The 20,705-nt window shown below is 44.0% G+C and overlaps 2 pseudogenes; one reads left to right on the top strand and one right to left on the bottom strand.

Annotated features, from left to right (window-relative positions):
* Positions 1-8,995: 8,995 nt before the first annotated feature.
* Positions 8,996-15,214, bottom strand: LOC116467896 (uncharacterized; annotated as a pseudogene).
* A 2,225-nt stretch (positions 15,215-17,439) lies between these two features.
* LOC116467895 (uncharacterized) lies at positions 17,440-20,368 on the top strand (annotated as a pseudogene).
* Positions 20,369-20,705: the final 337 nt, after the last annotated feature.

The following is a 20,705-nucleotide window of genomic DNA, read 5'->3' as shown; positions in this document are numbered from 1 at the left end:
GTTGCCCAGGCTGGAGTGCAGTGTCACAATCTCGGCTCACTGCAAGCTCCGCCTCCCAGGTTCACGCCATTCTCCTGCCTCAGCCTCTCTGAGTATCTGGGACTACAGGCGCCCGCCACCACGCCCGGCTAATTTTTTGTATTTTTAGTAGAGACGGGGTTTCACTGTGGTCTCGATCTCCTGACCTCGTGATCCCCCCGCCTCGGCCTCCCAAAGTGCTGGGTTTACAAGTGTGAGCCACTGCGCCCGGCTGGCCTCCCATTTGTGGTCTATGGATATTCAACAAGAGTACAAAACAATTCCATGGGAAAAAAGGAACCTTTTCAACAACCAATGTCACTGAGACAACTGGATATCCACATGCAAAAGAATGAATTTGGACCTTTACCTCTTACCATATACCAAACAAACGAACAAGACAAAAACAAAAAAATAGCTCAATGACCTAATTGTAAAAGCCAAAACCAGAGGACTGTTAGAAGAAAAGCAGATTAAGACTTTATGACCTTGGATTATGCAATGGCTCTTAGAGAATAACACCAAAAGGACAAGGATAAAAAGGAAAAACTAGATTAACTAACTACATCAAAACTAATAGTTTTTATGCTTCTAAGGGCACTATCAAGAAAATGAAAAGACACCAACAGAATGGGAGAAACTACTTTCGAATCGTATATTTGATAATGAACTTGCATCCAGCCATAAAGAATTCTTAGCACTCAAACACACAATCCTATTAAAAACTTAGCAGAGGGTTTAGATAGGCATTTTCCGAAGAAGAGACACAAATGGCTAATAAGCACGTGAAAAGGGGCTCATCACTGATGGATGATTTTGCCTGTAACTTCTGTTTCCCAAGACAAGAAACCAAATTGTAACCCAACCACCTTGTGATGATCTCAGGACTTCTGGAGGCTGTGTCCTGGGTCATGGTCACTCATATTTGGCTCAGAATAAACCTCCACAGATATTTGACAGAGTTTGCCTTTTTTCATCCACAGGTCGTTAACTTGAGATTTGCCTTCTTTTTAAATGTGTGTGTTTGTAGTTATAAACTTCTGCCTCAGCACTGCTTGTGCTGCATCTGTAAGTTTTGGTATGTTGTTTTCACTTTCATTTGTCTCTAGGTATTTCTCTTGTGACTTCTTTGCCTCATTGGTTAAGAGTGTGCTGTTTAATTTCCACATGATTGTGGATTTTCCGTTTTTCCTCCTCCTATAAATTTCTGGTTTTATTCCATTGTGCTTGGAGAATGTAATTTCAACATTTAAAATGTGTTGAAATTTGTTTTGTGGCCTGACATATGGTCTATCCTGGAGAAAGTTCCATGTGCACCTGAGAGAAAGGTATATTCTACTGCTGTTGGGGGGAGTCATCTGTATATGTCTTTTAGGTCTAGTTTCACTATAGTGCTGTTCAAGTCTTTTATTTCCTTATTTGTCTTCTGTCTGTAGCTCTGTACATATATATGAAAAATATCCAGAAATCATTTTTCTTTGTAGTCACCATTGTAATCACACAAGATGTAATAAAGTAATGACATTCTTTTTCAAACTCAGAGCTATTTAACTTCAACCATACACAAAACCATATTACTACATAGCTACACCGTCTCTACTTCATGTTATTGATGTTACAAAATACATATTTATTTACATGTTATATATCCACGGAGTGGCTTTACACTTAATTTTTGTTTCTCATTTAAATTTCATACATTAGAAGTGAATTTATGTACCAAAATTACATTAATACACATTACTATATTTTTCAATGTATTTACCTTTATCGGAGGAAGTTATATTTTTATATTACTGTCTAGTATTCTTTGTTTCACATTGAAGGACTCCCTTTAGCATTTCTTGAAGAGCAGCTCAAGTAATAATGAACTTCCTCACCTTTTATCTACTGAGGAAAACTTAATTTCTGCTTCATTTTTGATGGACAGTTTTCTGATGGATAGCTTGTTTTTCTGTCAGCATTTTGAATATGTCATCCTACTCCCTTCTGGCCTGCAAGGTTTCTGCTGAGACATCTGCAGACAGCTGCCTGAAAGCTCCCTTGTGTGTGATGAGTTGTTTTTCCCTTGCTGCTTTATAGATTCTTTTTCTTAGAATTCTGGCACTCTAATTCTACTGTGAGTCAGTGTGGGTCTCTTTAGATTTATTCTGGTTGAAGTTCTGTGGGCTTCTTGAATGTGTATGTCATGTTTTCTCTAATATGTTGGGAAGTCTTTGGTTATTGTTTTTTCCAAAAAGCTCTCTTCCCCTTTTCTCACTCTTCTGCTTGTTGGAATCCCATAATGTGTATGTTGTTCCACTTCCTAGCCTCCCATAAGTCCCTTGGGCTCTCTTCACTTTCCTTCATTCTTTTTAAATGTTGGCTGCTCTGACTTGATGATTTTAAATGGCCTGTCTTTCAGTTTGCTGCACCCTTCTGCATCATCAAGTCTGCTGTTGAACTTCTCTAGTACATTTTTCAGTTTGGTTATTGTATTTCATAGCTCCAGAATTTATGTTTGGTTCTTGTTGATAGTTTCTGTGTCTTTGTTGTTATTCTCATTATGTTCATGCATTGTTTTCCTGATTGCGTCTAGTTGTTCATCTGTGTTTGCTCATTGATCATTTTCTGACTGTAACTTTGAATTTTTTGTCAGGCAACTCATAGATTTGCATGTCTTTAAGGTTGGTTTCTGGAGGTTTTTTTTGTTCCTTTAATAGGGTCTGGTTTTCCTGTTCCTTTTGGTTTGTTTTTGTTTTTGTATGCCTTGTGATTTTTGTTGTTGATGTTATTGTTGAGACTTGAGTGAAAAAAAAACCAAACACCTCTCCCTATCTTTCTGTACTGGCTTCATGCAGAGGAAGCCCTTCACCAGTCAGCCCAGCTAGAGACTCCAGGACCTGTGAAGCTTTTTCTGAGTATGTGTCTTCTTTGGGCTTGTGTGTGTGTGCTTTTTAGTTATCTCAAATTCCCTAAGCAGTTTTCCCATGCTTCTTCTCACCCATAATCTTGCTGCCTCTGGCACCTGCCTGTGGAGCTGGGCTTTAATATGCCGTGGTGGTTGTATCTTTTTTCAGTAGCTTCCAAGCAAGGCCACCAGCCTATCAGTGCTTGGAGTCAGGTGAGATACATACCAGTTCCTCAGGCAGACCCCGGGGTGCCAGTATGCTGGATGCTCAGCTGACTGTTTTGTTCCTGTCTTGAGGCAGGGTCTCCAAATCCCTGTCAGCATAGCACCAGGTGGGATGGGGGAGGGGAAAGGATGGATATGCAAAATTCCACAAGCTTTCTCACCCCTTTCCGTAGAACATGGTTTTCGGTGGTCTTGATGCTGTAGCTTCTCAGCTGGCATCTCACAATGGTATTCTGCTGTGTATATTGTTGATAACTTGGTGACTCTGTGGGAGAATGAGGGCCTGGAGTTCCCTCGTCTGCCATTTTGCTGGCACCTTTCTGTGAGGTTTTAAAAATTGATTCCAAACAATGCTTCACGTATTAATGAGATTTGTCTTTTCATGTATATATGTGTATATATACGTACATATGTGTATATATATGTATATATGTGTATATATACGTGTATATATATATATACTCCAGGACCTGTCAAGACTTTTCTGAGTATGTGTCTTCTTTGGGCTTGTGTGTGTGTGCTTTTTAGTTATCTCCAATTCCCTAAGTATATGTATATATACTTATATATATATACGAAAAGACAAATCTCATTACTATAAGAACATGTATACATACATATATTACCATGCAGCATGCAGAGATTTTCTGTTTTTAACATGTTCACTAGTTTTTTCTTTTGTGGGCTGCTGGGTTTTGTGTCATGCTGAGAAAGAACTAGTGAACTGCAATGTTATTAAAAAATTTCCTTTTTTTCAATTATTTTATATTTTTATTTTTTGTGTAAGCCTTTATTCTGTTTGTAACACATTTTTATAGTAAGGCTAGGGTAAGGATGTAATTTTAATCTTATTAGACCTTACATAATTGTTTTAACCTCATTTAGGAGATAATATTTTACTGTTACAAATTTAAAATGCTGTCATTAGCATGTGAAAATTCCATTTGTTTCTCTGTCTTTTGCATTTTTCTGTTGGATCTCCATGTGACTGTGTGAAGGTGATTGAATTATCATAATTGTAAAAGATGTTTTTATATTTGGTCACCTTTCACTTTAGGATCTTCCTGGCTGTATACTCATGCTTTTTTGCTTGTTTGTTTGGGTTCTTTTTCTGTAGAGACAGGGTCTTCCTCTGTTTCCCAGGCTGCAGTACAGTGGCATGATCATAGCTCACTGTAACCTCAAACTCCTGGGCTCAAGCAATCCTTCTGCCTAAACCTCCCAAGTTGCTGGGACTACAGGTGCACGCTACCAGGCCCTGCAAATATCTAAGGATTTTGTTTGTAGAGATGAGATCTCACCATGCTTTGTTCGCTGGTCTTGAACTCCTGTCTTCAAGCAAACCTCCCACCTCAGCTTCCCAAAGCTCTGGGGTTACAGGGGTGAGCCACTGTGCATGCCCATCCTGCTTGTTTTCTTGTATGAATGTTTTAATTAGTATATCTAGTTTTTAAAATCTTCTCAACATTTTTGTTTGGATCCCATTAAATGTATACATTGATTTAGAAAGAATTGACTTAATTATAGTAATATTAAAAATCCTATCAAATAAACATTTTCTATTCACTTATTCCCAACATTTTTTCTGTCAGCATTTTAAAGTCTTCTCCACATAGATGTTCAAAGACATTTTTATGAAAACTTTTAATGAAGAAGAATTTCACAAAGCAAATGCACATAAGATGACAGCTTGAAGAAGTTTGGCAAACTCAGCCACATGTCAGCCTCACTCAGATTTAGAAACAGACATCGCCAGACTCCCAAGTGCTCTCTGAGTCCCCTTCCATTCTCTCCTCCCAGGGAGCCCATCACAACCCTGCGGCATCCATTAGGTGGTCTTTTTCATGCTTCAGGTAGAAGGAGTTGGAGGAGGTTTATTCTGAGCCAAATAAGAGTGACCATGACCCAGGACACAGCGTCCAGAAGTCCTGAGACCATCACAAGGTGGTTGGGTTACAATGTGGTTTCATATAACTTAGGGGAACAGAAGTTAACAAGCAAAAACATAAATCACTGATGAGCCCCTTTTCACGTGCTTATTAGCCATTTGTGTATTTTCTTTGGAAAATGCCCATTTAAATCCTCTGCTAAGTTTTTAATTGGATTGTGTGTTTAAGTAATAAGAATTCTTTATGTCTGGATGCAAGTTCATTACAAAATATACAATTCCAAAGAAGTTTCTCCCATTCTGTTGGTGTCTTTTCATTTTCTTGATAATGATCTTAGAAGCATAAAATCTATTACTTTTAATGGAGTTATTAATCTAGTTTTTCCTTTTTCTTCTTGTGCTTTCGGTGTCATTCTCTTAGAGCCATTGCATACCTCAAGGTCATGAAGACTTAATCTGTTTTTCTTCGAAGAGGCCTCTTGTTTTGGCTTTTACAATTAGGTCATTGAGCTATTTTTTTCTGTTTTTGTTTTGTTTGTTTGTTTGGTATATGGTATGAGGTAAAGGTCCAAATTCATATTTTTGCATGTGGACATCCAGTTGTCTCAGCAGCATTGTTTGTTGAAAAGGTTCCTATTTTCCCATGGAACTGTTTCCTACTCTTGTTGAAAATCCATAGACCACAAATGCAAGGCTTTATCTCAAGGGTCTCGAATCTACTCCACTAATGCATCTTTCTATCTTTAGACAAGCACCACGCTGCCTTGATTACTGTTTGCTTTGTAGCACATTTAGAAATTGGAAAACATGAGTCCTCAACTTTGTCTCTCTTTTTCAAGATTGTTTTACCTATTTAGGGTCCCTTGAATGTTTACATAAATTTTAGAATCAGCTTGTCAATTTCTGCAGAAAAGAAACCTGGAATGTAATTGCATTGAATTGGTAGATCAAGTTTTTTAGAGTGTTTCAATCTTCACAATATTAGGTCTTCCAATACACAAACATGGGATTTTTCCCCCATTTACTTTGGTCCTCTTTAACTTCTTCCAGTGATGTCTTGTAGTGTTAAGTGTCCAAGTCTTGCACTGTTTTGTTGCTTGTATTCCTAGGAATTTTATTCTTTTTATAGAATTGTTCCCTTATATCCTGTTTGGATTGGTCATAGGTGGTTGTAGAAACACAGCTGACTTTTGTGTATAGGACTTGTGCCCTGCACTCTGTTGAGCTCATTTATTGGGCATAATAGTTGTGTGTGTGTGTGTGTGTGTGTGTTTCTTAGGATTTTCTACATACAAGTTGTGGTTTTCTATAAATAGAGATACTTTTGATTAGTTTTTTCCTGCCTGGATCCCTTTTATTTTCTTTTCTTGTCACATTACTCTGGCTATAGCTTCAGTGAAATGTTGCATATAAGTGGTGGGTGTGGACATTCTTTTCTTGTTCCTGATCTTAGGGGGAAACATCCAGGTTTTCACAGTTACGTATAGTGTTCACTGTGGGTAGATGTCCTTTCTCAGGCTGAGAAAAGTCTCTTCTGTTCCTCCACATGCCAAACCAAAGCTGAGAAGCCTGTGAGTGGTCAGAGAACACTTGGATTCTTCGTCACTCTGTACCCAGAGATGGAGGACGCAACTCAACCTGTGTTCAACCACACCATCTTGCATCCCTGAAGCAACACAGTTACCAGTATTGTCCAACAGAGCATCTCAGGGGCACAGCTCATTCTAGTCTTGCTTCCTCCTCTCCCGCTTGACCCCCATTCTGAGGCCTGGCTGAGCACAGAGACCACCCATTATACCCCTTCCTAGACACTGAGGGCAAAGATCTCCTTGTGACCAAAACAGATTCTCCCATGGGGAAGAAGTAGGAGTCCACGATTCCAACCAAGACAGACTGAATCCCACTGAGACGCAGCTGGGACTCCCTGTGTACTAATGAGAGATACTCACTCATTCACTCATTCATTACTCATCTTCATTCATTCATACGTACTGCTAGTTATTCCTTCATTAATGAGTTCAACAGCTGTTTCTGGAATGGGAGCTTGGCTTGGCACACAGTTACAGAAGTGGGGGCAATAAGCTATCAGGGAAGGAGGGGAAGGACATCTGGCCAGTTTGCCAATGAGACAGAGGCTGGAAGAAAAGAGTCAGTGAGACCAAGGCTGAGGGGTGGAGAATTTATTTAGTGCTGCACCCAGATGCATTTTGGATTTCCATAGATACATGTGATTATTTGGGTTGCAGGACATCCATCTGCAAATGCCATGGAGCTCCTGGCAGACATAGGAAAGAAAAGTTTGCTGTCTCCAATGGAATTGTCAAGAAGGGGAATGCCAGGCACCTCCTTGGCATGAGGGCTGCCCCCAGTGCAGTCTGGCTCAGAGATATGGGGGCATGTGGGAAGGAGGGGCAAAAGTACCCGGGGCATGGGATATGCTTATAGGGAATGGGCAAGGAGTAGTTCACTCCACTTCCTCAAGGGCTGGAAAAAGAAGCCCTGAGCCAGGGGACTCATTGTTCTGGTCCAGAACAGGATGTGCTTGAGGGGTACTCACTCGTTGTGAAGCACAGAACTTCAGGAGCTACCTGAGGTTTCCCAGTAGAGCCTCAGATCTTGCACTGGCAGCACACGGGGACACAGCAGCTGGACTGGGAGCAGCAGGGCTTGCAGCAGCTGGACTGGCAGCAGGATGACCCACGGCCTGAGGAACAGCAGCAGGGCTTACAGGAACTGCACTGGGAGCAGCCACAAGGAGCACAGCGCCCCTTAGAGCCACCACAGGAGCCACAGCCCCCATTGGAGCCCCCACACTCTGTGTCTGCGGCAGGTTGGCGACCTGCTGTGTTCATGAGACATCTTGATTATGAGAGGCATGGCTTCCTTTGCTATATGTGTGTCCCTTTTCTCTTCTGTAATACAATTTCCAGTTTGTGTGAGTGAGTGCCTGTGCATGTGTGTGTCTGTGAATGTGTATCTGTGCCTGTGCATGTCTATGTGAGTGTGTGTGCACGCGTGTGTGTGTGAGACAATGGAGATTCTGCTCTGACTCAAACACAGAAAGTCACCAGAGACCATTGCTCTCATCATATCAATTAAAATGGGCCAGATAAACCCGAAAGCATCCACCAGGGCACAGATGTTTTACAGCCCACCGGAGGCGAGGACACAGAGATACTCCAAGGAACTGAGCTCTGGGGAGTGCTGAGCCCCTCCTGGGAGAGACGAGGCTCTGGCTGCTGCCAGGCCTGCGGGGATGGGAAGGCACAGAATGCACAGGGGCAGGGAGAGGCCTGCTGGACGTCGGAGGAAATGTGAAGCCATGGCCGAGGGCTGGTGGGTCAGACAAGAATCCCGGATTCCCAGAGTCCAGGTCCACAACCACCCGCCACCTCCTCCCATGGCTCTTTTAGGAGGGTTTGGGTGGGAACTCCCTAATGCCCCAGCAGGGAGGACAGTGGATCTGAGACCCGGGAGGTCGTGAGCTTCCTGCCGGGTACGGAGCCAGGTACCCTCTGGAAATGAGCAGGGCAGGAGAGCTGAGGACCTCCCCACAAGGCATCCAGTCGCTCAACCAGGAAAGCCAGACAGGAAGGAGAGCTGGGAGGAGCCCAGGCATTCCACGCCTTTAGGGAGCATTGAGAGAAAGATCAGAGTTGCAGGAAGCAGGGGCAGAAAAGTGAAGGAGAGAAAAGGGAACTCAGCGCCCCATCACCTGGTGGGGACAGAGCCCTGGGGAGCACGGGCGTTGAGAGCAATGCCCCGAGGGGAAGAGAAAAGAGGGGCAGAAGGCTGGGGTTGGAGGGCGGGGCGGAAACAGACCAGGCTCCACTCATTCCTGGGGGTCCTCAAAGGGAAGGACTCGGACTTGAGGGTTTAGAAAGGCAAACCAAGTAGGAGGAGGAAGTGTGTCATGAGGCAACACAGTATTTTTGTTATTTTAAATGACACACAAGTTTCCTGGGGTAAGAACTTTAGGAGGAACCAGGAAGGGCCCCTGTGACCCACCTGACCCCTAGACAGGTATATAAAGAGCCCAGGCTCAGTGGGCTCCACACCTGCACCTCCCTCTCACCTGCTTCTCTACCTACTCCACCCTCAATCCACCAGAACCATGGGCTGCTGTGGCTGCTCTGGAGGCTGTGGCTCCGGCTGTGGGGGCTGTGGCTCCGGGTGTGGAGGCTGTGGCTCCGGCTGCTGTGTGCCTGTCTGCTGCTGCAAGCCCGTATGCTGCTGCGTGCCAGCCTGTTCCTGCTCCAGCTGTGGCTCCTGTGGGGGATCCAAAGGGAGCTGTGGCTCCTGTGGGGGATCCATGGGGGGCTGTGGCTCCTGTGGGGGATCCAAGGGGGGCTGTGGCTCTTGTGGGGGCTCTAAGGGAGGCAGTGGCTGTGGCTCCTGTGGTGGCTCTAAGGGGGGCTGTGGTTCTTGTGGCTGCTGCCAGTCCAGTTGCTGTAATCCCTGCTGCTCCTCAGGCTGTGGGTCATCCTGCTGCCAGTCCAGCTGCTGTAAGCCCTGCTGCTCCTCAGGCTGTGGGTCATCCTGCTGCCAGTCCAGCTGCTGTAAGCCCTGCTGCTCATCCTCAGGCTGTGGGTCATCCTGCTGCCAGTCCAGCTGCTGCAAGCCCTGCTGCTCATCCTCAGGCTGTGGGTCATCCTGCTGCCAGTCCAGCTACTGCAAGCCCCGCTGCTCCCAGTCTAGCTGCTGTGTCCCCGTGTGCTGCCAGTGCAAGATCTGAGGCTCTAGTGGGAAACCTCAGGTGCTGTTGAAGATCTGTGCTTCCCAACAAGTGACTACCCCTGAAGCACATCACCTTCCGGATCTGAACGGTGACTCCCTTGGCTCAGGGCCTCTTTTTCCTGCCCCTGAGGAAATGGAATGAACCACTCCCTGCCATTCCGTATAAGGATATCCCAAGACCCAGGCACCTTTGCCCCTCCTTCCCACATGCCTCCATATGTCTGAGCCAGACTATACTGGAGGCAGCCCTCATACCAAGGAATAGCCTGGAATTCCCCTTCTTAAAAATTCCATGCGAGATAGCAAACCCTTCTTTCCTTTGCCTGCCAGGAGCTCCATGGCATTTGCAGATGGATGTCCTGCAACCCAACTGATCACATGTGTCTATGGAAATCCAAAATGCATCTGGGTGCAGCACTAAATAAATTCTCCACCCCTCAGCCTTGGTCTCACTGACTCTTTTCTTCCAGCCTCTGTCTCATTGGCAAACTGGCCACATGTCCTTCCCCTCCTCCCTGATAGCTTATTGCTCCCACTGCTATAACTGCGTACCAGGCCCAGCTCCTGTTCCGGAAACAGTTGCTGAACTGATTAATGAAGGAATCACTAGCAGTATGTATGAATGAATGAAGTCGAGTGAATGAATGAGTGAATGAGTGAGGATCTCTCATTAGTACACAGGGAGTCCCAGCTGCGTCTCATTGGGATTCAGTCTGTCTTGGTTGGAATTGTGGACTCCTGCTTCTTCCCCATGGGAGGATATGTTTGGGGGAAAAGGAGATCTTTGTTCTTGGTGCCTAGGAAGGGGTATAATGGGTGGTCTCTATGCCCAGCCAGGCCCCAGAGTGGGGGTCTAGCTGGTAGAGGGGTAGCGAGACTAGAATGAGCTGTGTCCCTGAGATGCTCTGTAGGACAACACTGGAAACTGTGCTGGTTCAGGGACCTGAGAGTGTGTGGCTGAGCACAGGCTGAGGCGTACCCTCCATCTCTGGGCTCAGAGGATGAAGAATCCAAGTGTTCTCCAACCACTCACAGGCTTCCCAGCTTTGGTTTGGCACAGGGAGGAACAGAAGGGACTTTTCTCAGCCTGAGAAAGGACATCTACCCACAGCGAACACCATACTTAACTGTGAAAACCTGGATATTTCTCCCTGAGTCAGGAACAAGAAAAGAATGTCCACACTCACCACTTCTATGCAACATTTCACTGAAGCTATAGCCAGAGTAATATGACAGGAAAACAAAATAAAAGGCATCCAGGCAGGAAAAAACTAAGCAAAAGTATCTCTACTTTAAGAAAATCTCATGTTGTATGTAGGAAATCCTAAGGGACACAGACACACACACACACACACACACACACAACTATTATGCCCAATAAATGAGCTCAACATGAGTTCAGGGCACAAATCCTATACACGAAAGTCAGCTGTGTTTCCACAACCTCCAATGAGTAATGCAAACAAGATGTAAGGGAATAATTCTATCAAAAAGAATAAAATTCCTAGGAATACAAGCAACCAAAAAGTGCAAGACTTGGACACTTAACACTACAAGACATCACAGGAAGAAGTTAAAGAGGACCAAAGTAAATCGGGGGAAAATCCCATGTTCATGTATTGGAAAACCTAATATTGTGAAGATTGAAACACTCTAAAAAACTTGATCTACCAATTCAATGCAATTACATCCCAGGTGTCTTTTCTGCAGAAATTGACAAGCCGATTCTAAAATTTATGTAAACACGCAAGGGACTCTAAATAGCCAAAACAATCTTGAAAAAGAAAAACAAAGTCAAGGACTTATGTTTTCCAATTTCTAAATGGGTTATAAAGCAAACAGTAATCAAGGCAGCGTGGTGCTTGTCTAAAGACAGAAAGATGCATTAATGGAGTAGATTTGAGACCCTTGAGATGAAGCCTCACAGTTGTGATCCATGGGTTTTCAACAAGAGTAGGAAACAATTCTGTGGGAAAAAAGGAAGCTTTTCAACAAACAATGCTGCGCAGACAGCTGGATGTCCACATGCAAAAGAATGAATTTGGATGTTTACCTCTTAGCATATACCAAACAAACGAACAAGACAAAAACAGAAAAAAAATAGCTCAATGACCTACTTGTAAAAGCCAAAACAGGACTGTTAAAATAAAAACAGATTAAGTCTTTATGACCTTGGAGTATGCAATGGCTTTTGGAGAATGACACCAAAAGCATAGGGAGAAAAAAGAAAAACTAGATTAACTGACTACATCAAAACTAATAGTTTTTATGCTTTTTTTTTTTTTTTTTTTTTTTTTTGAGATGCAGTCTCACTTTGTTGCCCAGGCTGGAGTACAGTGGCTCCATCTCGGCTCACTGCAAGCTCTGCCTCCTGGGTTCAGGCCATTCTCCTGCCTCAGGCTCCTGAGTAGCTGGGACTACAGGTGCCCGCCACCATGCCTGGCTGATTTTTTTGTATTTTTAGTAAAGACGGGGTTTCATCGTATTAGCTAGGGTGGTCTCGATCTCCTGACCTCGTGATCTGCTCATCTCGGCCTCCGAAAGTGCTGAGATTACAGGTGTGAGCCACCGCGCCCCGCCTTGTTCTTATACTTCTAAGAGCACTATCAAGAAAATGAAAAACATCAACAGAATGGGAGAAACCACTTTCGAATCGTATATTTGATAATGAACTTGCATCCAGACATAAAGAATTCTTAGCACTCAAACACACAATCCTATTAAAAACTTAGCAGAGGGTTTAGATAGGCATTTTCCAAAGAAGAGACACAAATGGCTAATAAGCAAGTGAAAGGGGGCTCATCACTGATTTATGTTTTTCCCTGTAACTTTTGTTCCTCTAAGACATATGAAACCACATTGCAACCCAACCACCTTTTGATGATCTCAGGAGTTCTGGAGGCTGTGTCCTAGGTCATGGTCATATTTGGCTCAGAATAAACCTCCACAGATATTTGACAGAGTCTGCCTTTTTTCATCCACAGGTCGTTAACTTGAGATCTGCCTTCTTTTTAAATGTGTGTGTTTATAGTTATAAACTTCTGCCTCAGCACTGCTTGTGCTGCATCTGTAAGTTTTCGTATGTTGTATTTTCACTTTCGTTTGTCTCTAGGTATTTCTCTTGTGACGTCTTCTTGCCTCATTGGTTAAGAGTGTGCTGTTTAATTTCCACATGATTGTGGATTTTCCGTTTTTCCTTCTCCTATGGATTTCTAGTTTTATTCCATTGTGCTTGGAGAAAACCCCATATAATTCGAACATTCAAAATGTGTTGAAATTTGTTTTGTGGCCTGACATATGGTCTATCCTGGAGAAAGTTCCATGTGCACCTGAGAGAAAGGTATACTCTGCTGCTGTTGGGTGGAGTCATCTGTATATGTCTTTTAGGTCTAGTTTCACTATAGTGCTGTTCAAGTCTTTTATTTCCTTATTCGTCTTCTGCCTGTTGTTCTGTACATATATATGGAAAATATCTAGAAATCACTTTTCGTTGTAGTCACCACTGTAATCACATAAGATGTAATAAAGTAATGACATTCTTTTTCAAACTCAGAACTATTTAACTTCAACCATACGCAAAACCATATTACTGCATAGCTGCACCCTCTCCACTTCATGTTATTGATGTTACAAAATACATATTTATTTATATGTTACATATCCACTAAGTGGCTTTATACTTAATTTTTGTGTTTTTTCATTTAAATGTCATACATTGAAAGTGAATTTATGTACCAAAATTACATTAATACATGTTACTATATTTTTCTATGCATTTACCTTTATTGGAGGAAGTTATATTTTTATATTCCTGTGTAGTATTCTTTCTTTCACCTTGAAGGACTCCCTGTAGCATTTCTTGCAGAGTAGGTCAAGTAATAATGAACTTCCTCAGCTTTTATTTATGGGGAAAACCTTAATTTCTGCTTCAATTTTGAAGGACAGTTTTCTTGATTGATAGCTTTTTTTTCTGTCAGCATTTTGAATATATCACCCCACTCCCTTCTGGACTGCAAGGTTTCTGCTGAGACATCTGCAGACGGTTGCCTGAAAGCTCCCTTGTGTGTGATGAGTTGCTTTCCCTTGCTGCTTTATAGATTCTTTTTCTTAGAATTCTGGCACTCTAATTATAAAGTAAGCCAGTGTGGGTCTCCTTAGATTTATTCTGGTTGAAGTTCTTTGGGCTTCTTGAATGTGTATGTCCATGTTTTCCCTAATATTTGGGAAGTCTTTGGTTATTGTTTTTTCCAATAAGCTCTCTTTCCCTTTTCTCACTCTTCTTTTTCTCAGAATCCCATAATGTGTATGTTATTCCACTTCTAGCCTCCCATAAGTCCCTTGGGCTCTCTTCACTTTCTTTCATTCTTTTTAAATGTTGACTGCTCTGCCATGATGATTTTAATGGTCCATCTTTCAGTTTGCTGCACCCTTCTGCCTCATCGAGTCTGCTGTTGAACTTCTCTAGTACATTTTTCAGTTTGGTTATTGTATTTTATAGTTCCAGAATTTATGTTTGGTTCTTGCTGATAGTATCTGTATCTTTGCTGTTATTCTCATTATGTTAGTGCATTGTTTTCCTGATTGCGTCTAGTTGTTCATCAGTGTTTGCTCGTTGATCATCTTCTGACTGTTATTTTGAATTTTTTGTCAGGCAGCTCAGAGATCTGCATGTCTTTAAGGTCGGTTTCATGAGTTTTTTTTTTGTTGTTGTTGTTGTTGTTTCTTTGATAGGATCCGGTTTTCCTGTTTGTTTTGGTTTGTTTTTGTTTTTGTATGCCTTGTGATTTTTGTTGTTGTTGTTATTGTTGAGACTTGAGTGAAAAAGAAACCAAACACCTCTCCCTATCTTTCTGTACTGGCTTCATGCAGAGGAAACCCTTCACCAGTCAGCCCAGCTAGAGACTTCAGGACCTGTGAAGCTTTTTCTGAGTATGTGTCTTCTTTGGGCTTGTGTGTGTGTGCTTTTTAGTTATCTCAAATTCCCTAAGTTGCTTTCCCATGTCTCTTCTCAGAAGCCCGTAATCCTTCTCCCTTCTGGCAACTGTCTTAGGAGCTGAGCTTTAATACGCTGTGATGGTTGTATCTTTTTTCAGTAGCTTCCAAGAAAGGCCACAAGCCTAGCAGTGCTTGGAGTAGGTGAGACGCATACCAGCTCCTCAGGCAGACCCCGGGTTGCCAGAACCTTGGATGCTCAGCTGACTCTTTTGTTCCCATCTTGAAGCAGGGTCTCCGAATTCCTCTCAGTTCCACAGCACCAGGTTGGATGGGGGAGGAGAAAGGATGGACATGCAAAATGCCACAAGTTTCTCACCCCTTTCCGTAGAATATGGTTTTCGGTTGGCCTTGATGCTGTAGCTTCTCAGCTGGCATCTCACAATGGTATTCTGCTGTGTATATTGTTGATAACTTGGTGACTCTGCGGGAGAATGAGGGCCTGGAGTTCCCTCGTCTGCCATTTTGCTGGCAGCTTTCTATTAGGTTTTAAAAATTTATTCCAAACAATGCTTCAAATATTAATGAGATTTGTCTTTTCATGTATATACATAATTTTTTTACCATGTAGCATGTAGAGATTTTCTCTTTTTAACATATTTACTAGTCTTTTCTTTTGTGGGCTGCTGGGTTTTGTGTCATGCGAAGAAAAAACTAGTTAACTGCAATATTATTTAAAAATTTCTGGCCGGGAGTGGTGGCTCACGCTTGTAATCCCAGCACTTGGGCGGCCGAGGCAGGCAGATCACGAGGTCAGGAGATCGAGACCACGGTGAAACCCCTTCTCTACTAAAAACATACAAAAAATTAGCCGGGCGTGGTGGCGGACGCCTGTAGTCCCAGCTACTTGGAGAGGCTGAGGCAGGACAATGGCGTGAACCCAGGAGGCGAAGCTTGCAGTGAGCCGAGATTGCGCCACTGCACTCCAGCCTGGACGACAGACTGAGACTCCATCTCAAAAAAAAAAAAAAAAAAAATTTCTCTTTTGTTTTCAGTTATTTTATATTTTTATTTTTTGATTAAGTCTTTATTCTGCTTGTAACACAGTTTTATAATAAGGGTAGGGTATGGATCTAATTTTAATCTTATTAGATCTTATATAATTGTTTTAACCTCATTTAGCTGATAACTGTTTTTCTTAACAAATTTAAATCCTGTCATTAGCGTGTGAAAATTCTCCTATTTGGTTTTCTGCCTGGTGTTTCTATTCTTTTGCATTTATCTGTTGGATCATCATGTGATTGTGTGAAGGTGGTTGAATTATCATAATTGTAAAAGACGTTTTTATATTTGGACCCCTTTCACTTTAGGATCTTCCTGGTTGTTTACTTATGCTTTTTTGCTTATTCGTCTGGGTTCTTTTTCTGTATAGACAGAGTCTTCCTCTGTTGTCCAGGCTGTAGTGCAGTGGCAGGATCCTAGCTCACTGTAACCTCAAACTCCTGGGATCGAGCGATCCTCCCAAGTTGCTGGGACTACAGGTGCACGCTACCAGGCCCTCAAATGTTTAAGAATTTCTTTTGTAGAGATGAGGTCTCACCATGTTTCCTTTGCTGGTCTTGAACTCCTGGCTTCAAGCAAATCTCCCACCTCAGCTCCCAAAGCCCTGGGGTTACAGGGGTGAGCCACTGTGCATACCTATCCTGCTTATTTTCTCATATGAATGTTTTAATTAGTATATCTAGGTTTTAAAATCTTATAACATTTTTGTTTGGATCCCATTAAATGTATAAATCGATTTAGAAATAATTGACAATTATAGTAATATTAAAAATCCTATCAAATAAACATTTTCTAGGCACTTATTCGCAACATTTTTTTTCTGTCAGCATTTTAAAGTTCTCTCCACATAGATGTTCAAAGACATTTTTGTTAAAACTTTTACTGAAGTAGAATTTCATGGAGAAAATACACATAAGATAACAGATTGATGAAGTTTTGCAAACTCAGCCACATATCAGCAGCACCCAGATTTAGAAAAAGACAACGCCAGACTCCTGAGCTGTCTCTGAGTCCCCTTCCATTCTCTCCTCCCAAGGAGCCCATCCCGACCCTGCGGCATCCAGCAGGTGGTCTTCTTCATGCTTCAGCTAGGAGTTGAACAGGTGCAACTTTGTCTGTCTTCTTTCATTCAATAACATGTTTGTGAGATTCTCATTGCCACGTAGTATTTTACTCAGTGAATTTACCATAGTGACTTTTTTTCCTACTATTAATGGGCTTTTGGGCAGTTTCTACTTTTTAGTATTAGAAATGCTGCTTCTTCATATAGATTTTTTAAACTGTTTCTTATGAAGTTCGTGGTCAAGGGGTTTTGTGTGTTTGTTGTGTGTGGAAAGAGATTACCGATTTTACATATTAATTATGTACCCAGCCCTCTCACTGAATTCACTTACTTTTGGCATATTTTTCATTTGACCTTTTGTGTTTTTCTTTCTAGGTGTCCAATGGAACCATCAGAAATAATGATAATTTGGCCTTATCTTTCTGGTTGTTGTACATTCTTTTTCATTCTCTTTCTTAACTGTATTGAATAATGTCACCAAAGCAAGGAAAATAACAGCGACACCTGTGAAATTTTAGTGAATATTGTCAAATTTACCTTCAGAAAAGGAGATTTCACCCACTCCTGCCCCCACTACTTGCACCCCATGTGGGATTTCCCATTGGAGTGTGTGCAGAAAGCATCATGGAGACAGAGTCTGGGTCAGACACGAGTCTATTTGGAGCTGGCAGCAGGCCCAGTGTAGCGCTGGTAGTGAGACCAGCACAGGCAATGTCCAGGGAAGGCCCTGGGACTGAGCCAGGTGATGGGGGGAGGGTCTATGCAGCTCCTGGGGCTGGGCCAGGTGATGGGAAGGGAGGGGCGCGCAACTCTTGCGGCTGGGCCTAGGCTGAGATCTGCAGTCTGCGGCTCAGATATGAGGCACTAATCACTTTCAAGGCACCCTGGATCTGCTGGAGCCACATGAGGTCTGTGGTCAGCCCTCAGATCCTGCACTGGCAGCACATGGGGACTCAGCACCTGGACTGGGAGCAGCAGGAGGGCTTGCAGCAGCTGGACTGGCAGCATCTGGGGACACAGCAGCTGGACTGGCAGCAGCTGGGCTGGGAGCAGCAGGGCTTGCAGCAGCTGGACTGGCAGCAGGATGACCCACAGCCTGAGGAGGAGCAGCAGGGCTTCCAGCAACAGTACTGGGAGCAGCCGCAAGAACCATAGCCACCCTTGGAGCCCCCACAGGAGCCACAGCCCCCCTTGGAGCCTCTACAAGAGCCACAGCCCCCTTTGGAACCTCCATAGGTGCCATAGCCACAGCCTCCCTTGGAGCCCCCACAAGAGCCACAGCCTCGCTTGGAGCCCTCACAGGAGCCACAGCTGGTGCAGGAACAGGCTGGCACACAGCAGCACATGCGCTTACAGCAGCAGACGGGCACACAGCAGCTGGAGCCACAGCCTCCATGGCCAGAGCCACAGCCCTCACAGCTGGAGCCACAGCCCTCACAGCCGGAGCCACAGCCCTCACAGCCAGAGCCACAGCCCCCGGAACAGCAACAGCAGCCCATGCTTCTGGTAGATTGAGGGTGGAGCAGATAGAGGAGCTGGTTGAGTGGGAGGAGCAGGTGTGGAGCTCCCTGACCCTGGGCCTTTTATACTTCTGCCCAGGGTCAGGTGTGAGGCTGGGCTCACGGCCACTTCCTGGTTCCCGCCAGACCATTCCTCTGGAGCCATGGCTCATTTGTGTCTCTAGAGTCCATGGACTCCTGTTGGTTTCTCCCAACATAGACTGTCCCAGGCTTCTACGTTTGGCTTTTTCTCCATCTTGTTCACTTCCTATATAAACAAATACAGCCAAGACGCAGGGTGTCTCTTGTCAGCTCTTGGAGCTGCCATCTTTGGTCACGTGCATTTGGTGGATCAAGGTATCTTTCCCGGCTTCTCTGTATTTTCTGTGCCAAAAACTTTCTCATTTTTAAATTCTTAGTGTTTTAATATTAAAAATGAGGTCTTAATTTAAATGAAAGTAGACAATTAGGGAAGACAACAAATTACCCATAATACTGATCTCTAGAGTGTTAACATTTTGGTTGTCACCATGTCACCATGTAATTTGTATAGACGGGCGTCTCACAACCTCTGTGTCTATTGCCCAAGGCCATCATGGTCCTCTGCCTGCTGAGGCACATGTTCTTCACTGGCCACATAGTAATGAGCTGCCATCCTGTGCACGGGAGCTGCGTTTCCGACTCAAGTCCATGTGTGAATCCCCTGGGCTTTGGGGGTTCCCCATGCCCTGGTGGAGCAGCCCCTGCCCCTCCCTCAGAGCATTTCTCCAGCCCCTTCCCCACCACCTGCCATTCCCACAGGTTGTGCCAAGAGAAGCTTTAGGGCAGCCAAGCGCTTCCTTTCTTCTTGGCATTAGCTGGAGGTCTCTATGACTGCTAATGGTTGGAGGCATGGTAGGGAGAATTCATTATTTCTTCTAGCACTGTTCTCTTTAAGAAATTATATCATCAATAGTTTAGAAAGATAGCTTTTCATCTCATAGCTCACTACCAATAACTATGTTAATTTTTAGAATTGTCAAATTTGGGATGACATCATCAAATCACTTTCCTATATAAGCTGTAATATTTGGAAGACATTTCTGAAAACTAGCTCTGCCTCTGTACCTTTCAAACCATGTTTCTCCTCCACTACCTACATGCAGTCCTTGGAGGATGCATGGTGTCACGACACAATCTCTGGCCATTCATCTTTGTGTTGCCATACCTGGGCAAGTTGTCACAGTGAGTGGTGGTGGTATTCCTGGAAGTCATTCATCTTCTAGAGGACAAGAATTTATTTAACTGTAGCTGGAAATTTACTTCGCAATGCTCATTCCCCATGGTCATGGCCCCAAAATGAATATGGCCCCAGAAATATTACCTTACACAAAGCCTATGTTGGGGCTACAGGCTTAGTGGTGGTAATCATGTGCAGTTAGGATATTTAGCACATTTGAATCAGCATCTGTGTGTGTTGTCACGTTACAGCCACCAAACACCACGTGTTTGAGATTTCACTGTTTTGGGCAACAACGTGAACACCTTTTTCAGTGTTCAGGGCCACGGAATGTTCACAGCACAGCTTGGCTTCAAACCTGCTGGGAAAACGTGCAGCTGGCCAGGTCACAGGGTGGGCAGGACACAAAAAGAAGAGGGTCCTGGAGGACTCTGCACTAGCTCAGGAACAAGGGAGCCCCCCTTCCCTCTTCCTTTCTCTCTATGCCTCTCCCAGCCCTTCGTCCATCCAAACAGTCACGGTGCCTGAAATTCTACTCCCAAAGCTATTTTTAGAGTTGGCTGCTCTCTTCCCTGTCATGGCTGCGTGTCAGACCTACTCACATCTGCCCCACTCGGCCTTCTCGCCACCTGGCTGTGGACAACCTCAGTTACCTCTGCATCCTATCGTAGGGGCTCCCCTGCTGCAGTCCAAGAACCCTAAGGCCAGGTGCCGTGCTGCGTTCTTCTTGCGCTCCTGGTGCGTGCAGTGGTGCTTAGCAAACTGCTGCATGAAGGAGTGGATCACCCAACAGCCTGATGTGATCAGGAAGTGCAAAGAAAAGGGGGTGCTTTAGGGCCAGGAGGGAGGTTGAAAGTCTCATTCAAAAGAAACAGCAGGAAAAGGGCCACACTGAAACAGGACTTGTGAGGGGAAGCGATCACTTATTCAAAGGAATCACAAGGTCAAGGCTCAGAATTTGCAGAGCGCAATAGACAAATGGCACCAGGAGCTTTCCTTGGGACCATGCCTGGGAGGAGAGGGTTTAGAACGTCAAGGTAGAGAGAGGTGGTGCAGGAGAGGAAGCAGGAGTGGTCTCATCCACCATGACAGCTACCCATGGTGAGACGAGAGTTGTGAGGGGCTGTGCCCCGCATGGGGCCTGTGAAGGCTCGTCCTGTTCCAAATACCAT

This window comes from Hylobates moloch, unplaced genomic scaffold (assembly GCF_009828535.3).
Source record: "Hylobates moloch isolate HMO894 unplaced genomic scaffold, HMol_V3 SCAFFOLD_5, whole genome shotgun sequence".
NCBI lineage: Eukaryota > Metazoa > Chordata > Mammalia > Primates > Hylobatidae > Hylobates > Hylobates moloch.
This window is presented reverse-complemented; position numbering and strand designations above follow the sequence as displayed.